Here is a 12,423-nt window from a genome sequence, read left to right as displayed (position 1 = left end):
AAGCCCTATCTGAACTCGAGCTCGGTACTATTCAAACCCACTTGTTACTGTTGAAACCCGCTCGATTAGTTAGAGACATCAAGAATTTGAAACTTAAACAATCAAATTGATTGAAAAGGTTAACTCTCTGGAAGATAAATTGAATGAATCAAAAAGTCAAATGAAAAAAAATTCTCTAGTGATAAACTCATTCAATTGCTAAGTGATAAAAAATGCTGTACTGACAAATCTGGTTTGGGTTTTGATAAAATTGCTTCTTCTTCTTCATATGTTGCTTCTACTTCTAGAACCATGTTTGTTAAACCTACAATATCTGATAATGAGACTCATTGATTATGGGGGTAAAAGAAAAAATGTCAATTTGCATGATCATATAAAAGTTGAATGTAAAATCCCTGTCAAGAAGCAATCTAAATCTAAATTCATCACTACATGTCATCACTGAAGTATCATTGGTCATACTCGACCATATTGCTTTTAGATCCGCTCTCAAAAACCTTGGGCTAAACAGCATGTTCCTAGGAAAGATGAGCTAGGAATTGAGAATCAATTAAGAGCACTAAGTGAACAAGTCAAAATCATAAGTGAAAAATTGGTGGCTCTTTCTGCTGATGAAAAAAACTATGCCATGTTAATAAATAAAGGTGATAAGAAAAATACCAAGGATAAACAAGTATGGGTTAGAAAAAAAGATCACATTTGCTTAGTTATTCATACTGCATTAAATGTGCTTGATACTTGTTTGTAGTATTTAAATAGTGGATGCTCTAAATATATGACAAGTGATAAAACTCTCTTTAAAGAGCTCAATGAAGGCAAAGGTGGCAAGATCACCTATGGAAATGGCAGTCAATCCAAGGTCATTGGGAAAGGCATCATTGAAATTTCTCGATTTCCTGCTTCTCAAGAGTCACTGTATGTGGAAGGACTCAAAACAAACTTACTCAGCATCAATCAATTATGTGACAATGATCTTGTAGTGCAATTCTCGAACAAAGAATACAATATCTTTGATTGCAATGACAAGTGGCTGATGGGTGGAGAAAGAATAGTAGATAACTGCTATGGTCTGTCTAGCCTTACTTCAGATTCTCAAATCACCTGCAACAAGGTGACAGTTCATAATGGTGAGCTTTGGCATCAGCGGTTGGGACACTTGAACTACAATGATCTGATCAAGATTATCAACAAAGAAGCTATCAAGGACTTACCCAAGATAGACAGAATTGAGAAGGGAATGTGTGGACCATGTTAGTTGGGGAAGCAAACTCGTGCATCACACAAGAAGATGTAAGGTATTCTCACTTTTAGAAATCTAGAACTTCTTCATATGGATCTCATGGGGCCTACAAGAATAGCTAGTTTGGGTGGAAGGAAATACATCTTGGTCATTGTGGATGACTATTCCTGGTATACTTGGGTTCGTTTGCTTCAGGAAAAATCAAATGCTTTTGATCAAGCTCAAAAAATGTTCAAGAAAATTCAGATTGAGCAAAAGTGCTCTATCATGAGAATCTGTAGTGATCATGGGAGAGAATTTGAGAATTCCAGCTTTGATGAATTTTGCAATCAACATGGTATTAAATATGAATTTTCTTCTCTTATCACTCCTCAACAAAATGGTGTAGTAGAACAGAAAAATAAGGTAATTCAGGAGATGGCTCGGGTCATGATCCATGCCAAGGACCTAGCTCAACACTTTTGGGGAGAAGTTGTCAACACTGCCTGCCACATCATCAATTGAGTCTACTTCAGGCCTGAGACTAACAAGATTCCTTATGAAATATGGCAGGGAAAGAAGTCTACAGTTAAATATTTGCATGTATTTGGAAGCACATGCTACATTCTTTGAGACCGAGAAAATTTAGGCAAGTTTGATGCTAAAAGTGATGAAGAAATCTTTCTGGGCTACTCCTCTACCAGCCATGCTTGCAGTGTTTTCAACAAAAGGACTATCATTGTTATGGAATCAATAAATGTTGTGATTGATGATGAAGTAACTGGGTCTTCTAGTGAGGGGTAGCACTTACAGCCTATTGATAGATCCTTGGAGTCATCTAGTACTGTTACAGTTTCAGTCAAGCCTCCTCCTCCGCCTGAAGCTGAGCAGGCCACTCCTCCTCAAGAAGCCGTGTCTACTCCAAATCCAGCCAGGGAGTCTATATCTTCTCAAGATGAATTTGATGTTGCCAATCTTTCCAAATAACCATCTTCACGTGTCAAACTGAATCATCCTCACAAGCAGCTTCTTGGAGATGTCAATGAAGGTCCTTGACTAAGAAATAAAGTGGTAAATCAAGTCTCTTACAACTGTTATCTCTTTTAGTATGAGCCCAAGAAAGTAGAAGAAGCTTTACAAGATAAAAGCTGGGTTGCTGTTATGCATGATGAATTCATTAGTTCACTAGGATTCATAGGGCTGGCAAAACGGGTACTCGACACGACTCGTTAAGACTCGCAACCCGTTTAACTTAGACCCAAACACGATCCGTTTATGTTAAAGGGTTGGGGCTCCAGATACGACATGAACACGATAATTTCACCGGTCACCCGACACGACCCGTGAAACCGTTTAACATTATGGGTCGAATTGGGTCAACACGACCCGTTTAACCAGTTTAACTTAAAAGTGCTTTTATTATTTTTTTTTTATATATTATTATTTTTTTGGGGGGGAGGGGGGGTTGTTACTTTTGTCGGTATTTAAATGAAATAATAATAATTTTAGCAATTCATCTCTAAACTCCTACTCCTAGTAGACTAAATACATCATAGACAGTAAACCAAATACATCATCAATTCCAGAAGATTGTCAATGGCTACTGGCTAAGGTTAGGTTTGTGAGTCATTGGGTATGACCATAATGCATCAACTTCAATCAAACAAGTAGAACAAAGACAAGAAATAGACCACATGGTGAGACGGGCTTGAAAAGGATGAAGGAAGTGGTGGTGGGTGTGGAATGTGAGATTGAATCCGAAGAAGAGAGGGGTGGAACTGAAGCTGCTCCCAATTACAGACAATGGATCACGCAAATCATACGCATTGTGGACTGTAAATAGCAACAACAAAAAGGACCACATTACAACGAAAAAAATGCTTCTTCCCATTGATTTGCACATCCCAATCTTCATAAAATGGGTTTCATCTAAGCAATTTCTTTTCTTTTCTTTTTCTTCTTTTTTTATGCATTTACAGATGCATTAAAGTATATTTGTCGAGCAAGTCAGCCACATGGAAGAAGAGAACAACAGAGCAATAATTGAATATTACCAAATCCATTTGTTTATAGCATAAATGTATTGAAAAAAGGCAGTAGAGCACCCACATTTGTTGATGTGATTTCCATTTGTTCACAAAATCACAAAATATTTCTTCAAAAAACATTTCTGAACAGATTTTGAACAAGCAGGCAAGCATCATGATTATGATTTTAATACCCACAATAATGAGGTTATAAAAAATTAAAAATGGAAATCATCTTACATATTGGCAGACTCGGCGGTACCGGATGCGACATTGGCCGAAGAGAAAGAGAGAGAGCGGCAGAGAGACGAGGAGAGCAGAGGAGAGCAGAGACTTGAGAGACTTGAGAGAGAGAGCGTCGTGCGGGTCCAGTTTTCGATTGGGTCTCGCGGGAGGAAGAAGACGGGGTGGCAACGCGGAGCTAAAGAAGAAGAGAAGGGCGGCGGCGCGGCGACTAGGCGACTAGGCGAGGTTAAAGGAAAAATCAAAAAAGAAAAAGTTAGGGTTTTCACTTTTCTCACTTTTCCAATTTTGTATTTTCACTGTTTTGATTCTTTTGTTTTCAACTTTTCACTATGTTTTCACTTTTCAGATCATTCCCCCCAATTTCCCATTCGGCCATTCTCCTTTTTTTTTTTTTTAACTGGAAAAAAAGAAAAGAAAAAAAGGGTTAATCGTGTCTGGCGGGTCACCCGTGGGTGACTTGCGACCCGACTTGCCAGACCAAGATAAATGGATCATAGACGGGTCAGCCCGTTTATGACCCAAACCCGTTTAAGGTAGACCCAAACCCGCTAATTTTGTGTTGTGTTCGTGTCGGGTTGTCGGGTCGTGTCAAAATTGCCAGCCCTAACTAGGAATGATGTATGGTCTGTCATTCCCAGACCTCTTGATCACAATATCATTGGCATAAAGTGGATATTCAAGAATAAGTCTGATGAACATGGCACAATTGTTCAGAACATGGCTCGTCTTGTTCCTCAAGGGTACACACAGTTAGAGGGTGTGAATTTTGATGAAACCTTTGCTCCTGTGGCTTGTCTAGAGTCCATCAAAATTCTGTTATCTATTGCATGTCATCTCGGGTTCAAGCTTTATCAGATGGATGTTAAAAGTGCTTTCTTAAACGGTATACTTCAAGAAGTAGTCTATGTAGAACAACCCAAAGGATTTCAAGATCCTCATCATCCTCAGCATGTCTACAAACTTAAGAAAACACTATATAGTCTCAAGCAAGCCCCATGGGCATGATATGAACGTCTTACAACTTATTTATTGGCACGAGGCTTTACAAGAGGCTATGCTGACTGAACTCTGTTCATTCGGAACCAAGGTGAGCACAAGCTTATTGGTCAAATTTATGTAGATGATATCATCTTTGGTGCCACAGTTGATTCTTAAACTCATGAATTTTCAAATGAAATGAAGCAAGAATTTGAGATGAGTATGATTGAGGAGTCAAATAATTTTTTCGGTCTTCAAGTTAAACAGTCACCTGAAGGTATTTTCATCTCTCAATCTAAGTATGCGAAAAACTTGGTCAAGTGGTTTGTTCTGGATGGTAAGAGTCATGCTCGTACTCCAATTAGCACAAGTATCAAAATCAGTGTGAATCTCATAGGGAAAAGTGTGGACTCTACTCTTTATCGAAGTATGATTGGGAGCCTTTTGTATCTCATAGCTAGTAGACCTGATATTGCTTTCAATGTAGGTGTCTGTGCTCGCTTTCAAGCTAATCCCATGGAATTCCATCTTATTGCTCTCAAACGTATCATCAGGTATGTTAATGACATTGTCAATTATGGTCTTTGGTATTCTCGAGGCACAAATCTTGTTCTTGCAGGCTATTCAGATGTTGACTGGGCTGGTAATGAGGATGATAGAAAAAGCACGTCGGGCAGCTGCTTTTATGTTGGCACTAATTTGGTTGCATGACTAAGTAGGAAATAGTCTTCTATTTTCCTCTCCACTGCTGAAGTGGAGTACATAATTGCTAGTATATGCTGCACTCTGTTGCTCTGGATGAAGCAACTTTTATCTGACTACGGCTTTGCGCAGGGTACCATGGCTGTTCATTATGACAATACAAATGTCATCAATATTTCCAAGAATCCGGTTCAGCACTCCTGCACCAAGCACATAGACATACGACTCCATTTTATTCGAGATCTGGCTGAGTACCAGGTGGTATCTCTTAATTTTGTGCCCACTGATAATCAATTGGCCGATATCCTTACCAAACCTCTCGATGGAGGCAGATTTGAATTCCTTAGAAAAGCCATTGGTGATTGTGACATGTCCTAAACATGTCTCTTTATATGCTAGGGATAGACTCCCGTGTTTCCTTTAGTCTCACTTCATTCCCTAAGCATGTCTCTTTTTCTTTCTTCTTCTTCCTTTTTTTTTTTGTGTACAACTGTTTTAATAAAAAGGGGGGGGGGGGGGGGCGTGGGGGATGCATAATGGTTTTTTCTATTTGCTTATTGGTTGGCTTTTACACACTACACGCATGACATGAGTTGAGTGAATATTTTGGTTTCATTTTAATGCAAAGAAACTTTTCCCATATTTACTTGCATCTCATATATATTTTTGGATATTTTTCTTTGCTATATGACTGATTTCTCAGTTTTAAATACATGCATGTTTTGGTTCTCTCATTGACAAAATCACTCTGTGTGCCTTAACTTTCTCATGGAGACTGATGTTGCACAGATCAAGTTGAACGTTCGGACCACTCTCCGCAACATTCTCCCAGAAGATCAGTAGGATCAAGTGCCATGACATTTGTTTTGTTGATTTCTTTGATAACATTTTTTCTTGTTACTTTCTGGACTTAGTTTTATTTGGATTTGTGGACTATTTTTTTCAGGGTTGTATACTCTTTTAATTACCCTTTGTCCTTTTGTGACAAAAAGGGGGAGCAATTTTTTCTAGTATACCGTTTTGTCACAGAATGGCCAAAATGGGAGTTTGTTAGTTTTTTATATTGGTTGTATTCATGTGACAAAATGTTACATGTTTATTGAAGAAAATGAAGTTCAGAATATTCAGAAGTCAAGATATTTTCTTTAGTGTCTGGACAGCCAGAAGTCGTGTCTGGACATGACCCACTGAGTGCTCTTGTTCTGCATAGTGTCCGGACAGCCAGCAGACGCAACTTCCAGAGAACTCTTGTTCTGAATAGTGTCCGGATAGGTCAGTGGACGCAACTTCCTGAGAGTACCTGTTCTCAAAGATGTCCGAACGCCCCAACGGACACAACTTCCCAAGAAGATTTTTTATGCAAGTATCCGGATACTAGGGTTGCTTGTCTGGACACGCTTCATAGAAAGTTTTTCTTTTCGTTCAGTCTCCGGACACACATCAGCCTGTCCGGACGCCGCCACTTAGAAATACGTTCATGACTTGTTTTAGGGTTTCTAAAGCCTATTTAAAAAGGCTTCTAGGCAGTCTTTGTTTAAGAATTCCAATAGAGAATTCCATTGTGCTAAGAGAAGGTTTATTAGGCTTAAACATATTTATATATCTCTCTTAGAGTGTTGCTTGTATTTGTTCAACCATTGAAGCTAACTGGAGAGGAGCTCCAATTAAGGAAGATCAATTAAAAAACTCTCTAGAAAGGCCTGGGAGAGAGTCAGACAAGTAAGCGTTTGTTATAATTCAAGAGAGTAGCTACTTCAAAGGGTTGTGAGTACGAACTTCTTGCAATTCGCTATTTCTTCGGTATAATTGATTTTCTAGGTTTAGCTGCCCCGTAGTGGTTTTTCTCTTTGGTGCAAATAGTTTCCAATTCGTAACCAAATATCTGTGTTATCTCTTTTTACTGCTTTACATATTTGGTTATCTGTTTGGTTGTGGTTGTTTGGAGTCTTTAATTATTTTCACAACTAAACCTTATGGCTCCGTTTGTTATGGTGCAATTGAAAGTATTTTGGTGCAATCTAAAATAATAGTTAATTGAAAATATTTTTGGTTTGACCGAAAAGCTTCTTTAATTTCTATAGAATGGTTTCATTTTTTTAAAATCGTAAACCATTTTCCAAACTTGAACTTCTTATTCTCAAATCGCGAGACTACCGCAATACCACCGCTGGAACTTTTGTTACATATTTTTATATTAATATTTTTATGATGTGAATGACAATTAATTTTTATAGGTTAATATCATGATGATTAAATGAAAACATAAAAATATTTGTGATTTTCAGTATGCGCTAAACACTAAAAATTGATTTTAGTGGAAATCATTTTAAGCTGAAACAAAGAAAGCCTAGAATTAAAAAAGGTCAAAATGGCCATTTTAGATTCAAATAAAAAATCATTGTTGGGAGGCGATAACCTTCTTTATATATAGCTCTAAGATTTTATCTCTTTATCCATTTCAGTTTATTTGTTTTAGAATTTCTTACTGATGTCCTTGTGTAGACAAGAATTGCCAGCTTCCTATATCTAGAATTTCTAGTGGAATAAAAACAAAAAAGAAAAAAAAGAAGAAGCTGAAATATTACTAATTAAAAAATACATATCACATGCTATTCTCGTTGAGTACTGTACGTTTTGAACAAGTTGTAACTTATGTTCACTTATAGTATTTGGAAATTAAAACAAAAAATTCATCACCGGGTTTTAACTCATTTATAAACTGTTTCTTAGTGTTTCCCCAGGAAAAACAAAAGAAAAAATCACTCTCTAAATTCTAATCACTTTAAAAGTCACTCTCTTCATTATACTGTTTTGAACAAGTCGCTCACAACCACGTAATAAAGTCGGTGCATCATATGGTCTTCCTCATTTACCTGTTTTTGCTTAGAAAATAAAAAGTGGGTGCATTATACACATAATCTATATGAAATTCTAATTATATCCATCAAGGACAGAACCACCCCTCCAAGGTTTGGAAAATGTTACAAAATTTTAAAACTCTCTTTTAAATTTTAGGTATATATTTTTATGAAATAGAGCACCAAATTTTGTTTTTTTAGTTTTGTTCCCCTTCTGAAATTTTAATTTCTTCTCACTTATTATTAAATAAAAAATAATAATAAAAAAAAAATAGAATGAATGGAGCCACGTACCTTCACCTCGATCCTAGCAGAGGAGAAGGGTGAAGGCTACCGTCTCCCCTACCACTTCAAAGAGGGGATGGCCGAGATCTCACCTCGTCGTAGAAGCCGTGGGTGGGGGACTCCACACTCACACAGAGGTATATATATATATATATATATATATATATATATATATATATATATATATATATATATATATATGTATGTATGTATATATATATATTCATATTCGGTTAAACACCATTTATTGTGAATTTTATATGAGACCAACAGGGAGATCTTACCTAAATCCCATCATAATATAAAGACAATTTCAAATCCTTTAACACAATATGCATGGTAAATGACATTATATCCTCGGTTAAAACCTTTAGAGATCGAATTGATGCTGCATTTACTCATTTCTAACATTCATCAATTTTGCATTGTCCCTTCAATATTTTATTAATTTTTTGTAAGAGTAATGCTAGCCTAGCTAGAAATAACATTTTTATTCCACAGCTATTACTGACGTGACAATTCTAAGCAATTCTTTATTTTTTTCTTAAAATTTGCTATATAACATTAATCTTTTTGCAATATCTCCCGTGCCAAATTAAGACAGTAGTTTTGACTTGCGAAAGGGAGACACTGCAACATTAGTAGTAAATTGAAAGATATTATAAAAACTGAAACATTATAAAAAAAAAAAAATTGCAAGAAAGATAATAGTTGGAAGATGGTAAATATAGCTAACCGAAAATTTTATCTAGATTATATATGCTCAATATTCGGACTGTTGGAGAACCAATGGTAAACATGTTTTTAATTAACAGGCTCGGGCTGTAGTTTCTTAAAGAAGGACATGTGATAAGAATAAATTAAAGTTCACATGTACTTGGGAATAAGTCTTGTCTTTATTTCTTCCCTTAATGTGATAAGAATAAAGTTGAAATGTACGTGCATGGGCAATGTACTTGGGAAGAGTTCTCTTTATTCCTTCCCTACAAAGGTGAGGCAGGTATCCTTTAAACTCGCAAGACTTAAACGACGTTCAATTCCATAAGTCCAAGCTTTGATTTTAACTTGCAGCAGATTTTGCCTTCGCATTTCTGTGACGCTGACACCTCTGTTCGATTTCCACCATCCCAGATCTTGTCGACAGCCTCAGTACCCAAGTCGAGAACTTGCTTCCCAAGAACGTCATGATCAGAACTTGCCTCCCAAGAGATCTCTTTATTCCTTCCCTTTTAGATTTGCAACAGCCAGCAGGTATATATCACCTTTCTACATCACATGGCTAAAGAAGGTCCCATCCGGCCATTTAATTAACTTAATTTGTTGAGATTTGTGTATGAATCTAAAGAGAGAGAATAGCGGAAGCATGAGAGAGAAAATAGACAAAGATTTTACGTGGTTCGATTTATAACTTACGTCTACAAGGTAAAGCTTAAAGGGCTACATTGTGCTCTTATTAACTTGATTGTCTACAATACAAAGGTTCCTATTTATAGCTTACAATTCACCACAAATAGAGAATGTTACAATATCAATCAAATATGGAAAATACGGAAAATTCAAGGTGGAAGATTCTGGAACCTTGAGTTTGAAATTAGAAGCTGGATTTAAATGCAGCCGAAGTCGATGATTGGATCAAAACGGTGCTGGCGAGAAAGGCTAAAAGTGACGGCCGGAGAACGGAGACTAGCTGTTAATCCCATGAGAGGCCAAGCTGCAACTGACAATGATGGTCGGAGAACGAAAACTAGCTGTCAATCCTGTGAAGGGTCAAGCCACATTGTGCCAAAAGGCTGAAGGAGACGGCCGGAGAATGGAGAATACCCGTTAATCCCATGAGGGGCCAAACCGCAACTTACAATGATGGTTCGAAAGAGAAATTAGCCGTTAATCCTGTGAAGGGCCAAACCATATTGTGCCAAGTTCGCCAATAGATTGAGCCGCAGATCACAACAAAATAGGCAAAAAAAAAAAAATATTCAAAAGAGGGGTTTTCTTTTCCTTTACTTTTATTTTTTATTTTTTTTGAGTTCGCCGGAAAGTCGGTAGGAGAGTGGTGGTAGGCGGTGGAGGAAGGCGGCTGCTGGCGGCCAGCAGCGGATGATGGTGGTTGTTGGTGGCAGTGAATACTTGGTCCTTGAAAGGCCATAGGTCTGTAACTCTGATACCATGTTGAGATTTGTGTATGAATCTAAAGAGAGAGAATAGCGGAAGCATGAAAGAGAAAAGAGACAGAGATTTTATATAGTTTGGTCTATGACCCACGTTCACAGGGTAAAGCTTAAAGAGCTACATTGTGCTCTTATTAACTTGATTGTCTACAATACAAAGGTCCCTATTTATATATAGGGTTTAGAGTAAACACTAATATGGTAATCAAATCATGGTAATTTGATTACAATTCATCATAAATAGAGAATGTTACAATATCAATCAAATATGGAATATACGAAAAATATATTATATTTTCTGTATATTCTAACAAATTTGATATAGAGATTTCAATGCAATAGGAGACCAACTTAATTATTAAGGAGAATTGCTGCCAACTTAATCCTCCTAGGTTATAGCATTAGTAGATTAGATGTTTATTCTATGGAAAATGTTAGATTTACAACACCAATACAACAACTGCACACTGGGACCCACTCTCATGTGAGGGGTTGTTGTGCAGTTGTTGTGATGGTGTAGTACAAGAATCAAATCTCTTATTCTATTTAGTATAGTTTGAAGCAAGTTAAGGCTATCATGAGAAAACCTCCTATTTCGTAGGAGTAGATCGAGTTTGCTTTGATTAATGCATCTTTATCTTTTTAACATGTACTCCACAAAATGAGGAGATTCTAATAAAAGTTTATCATGAATGCTCTATTTGTTTTAGCGTAAAATGTTTTCTGGAAAATGTTTTCAGTATTTTACAGTGTTTGTTAGGAGCGAAAATAATGGTCAACGAAAATCATTTTCAGTTTGACCGTAAAAGCTTTATTTAATTTTTGGAAAACGATATACGGTTTTGAAAACCGTCGTTTTTCGAAATTAAAATCATTATTCTTACCTGCACGTTTGTAGGAATTCACCACCCATAAATATTGGAATTTATTGGTAGCCTGAGTCTACCGTTTGGCCACCGTCGCCAGATTCTGGCCGTTCTAGCCAAAATCTGGCAAGAGAATTGCCGAAATCTAGCTAAACTGGTCAGATTCTAGCTGATCTGGCCAATTCGGCAAAACTGGTCGGATCCTAGCCGTTTTGGCCGGAATTTGGCAGTAATGGTCAGATTCCAACAACAGTTGCCGAATTCTGTTTTTCGCTATTAGTGATTTTTTCGTACGAGCTAAATGCCATAAATTTTTTTCAGAAAAATCATTTTTTCTGAAAAATAATTTCGTCGAAAATATTTTACGACATAAATCATTTTACTCCGAGATAAACGAAGCAAAAATTTATATTTTACAAGGTTAAGAGGTCTAGTTTTCTTCTAAAAACATGCCCAAATTTTCTCTTTACAAATTATTTTTATTACAATATAGTATAAGGTCACCTTGAATCGGATTCAAATGTGTCCCCAATACGATTGAAAAAAATAAAAAAAAAAAAAATTAGAAAAATGTGTCCCCAATACCTTCGAATATTAAGAGCATTCCCATCTTTTTCTCTAAATTAAGTCCCGCCCTAGGCACCAAAACCCTGGTCCCACGCCAGGTCAAAAGCCCTTAATCCCGGCTAAGCACTTGACGGTTGATGCACGGCAGTTAGTATTGAAGGCTAGGGATAATCGTGATTGCAAGTAAGAACAAGATTCCGAATTCCCAACTAGCCATGAACAGGTCGGCCATGGAAATGAGAGGCATGCAACTAATTAATATGAAGATAAATAACCAAGGGCTCCAGTCAAACAAGTCCACTACATTAGAAATAATCAGAAAACTATTGCATAGCTACAAGTATACAGCTACAAGTCCACCACGTGGCAAATAATCAGACAACTATTAGCTAGGGACCACCTCCAAAGAGCCTTAATTACATAAAAAGGGTCACCAACTCTGAAAAGGTATGGCCTATACAATCCTAAAAATTCCCTCTATTAAATTTTGTTCTCATAATCCCTTAC

General features: G+C 36.9%; 1 pseudogene; it reads left to right on the top strand.

Annotated features, from left to right (window-relative positions):
- LOC133869011 (uncharacterized) overlaps positions 1 to 12,423 on the top strand; it is a 91,690-nt pseudogene that overhangs the window by 21,569 nt on the left and 57,698 nt on the right.

The sequence above is a fragment of the Alnus glutinosa genome, chromosome 5, assembly GCF_958979055.1.
Source record: "Alnus glutinosa chromosome 5, dhAlnGlut1.1, whole genome shotgun sequence".
Lineage (NCBI taxonomy): Eukaryota > Viridiplantae > Streptophyta > Magnoliopsida > Fagales > Betulaceae > Alnus > Alnus glutinosa.
Note: the sequence above shows the minus strand (reverse complement) of the source record. Positions and strands in the feature narration are given on the sequence as shown.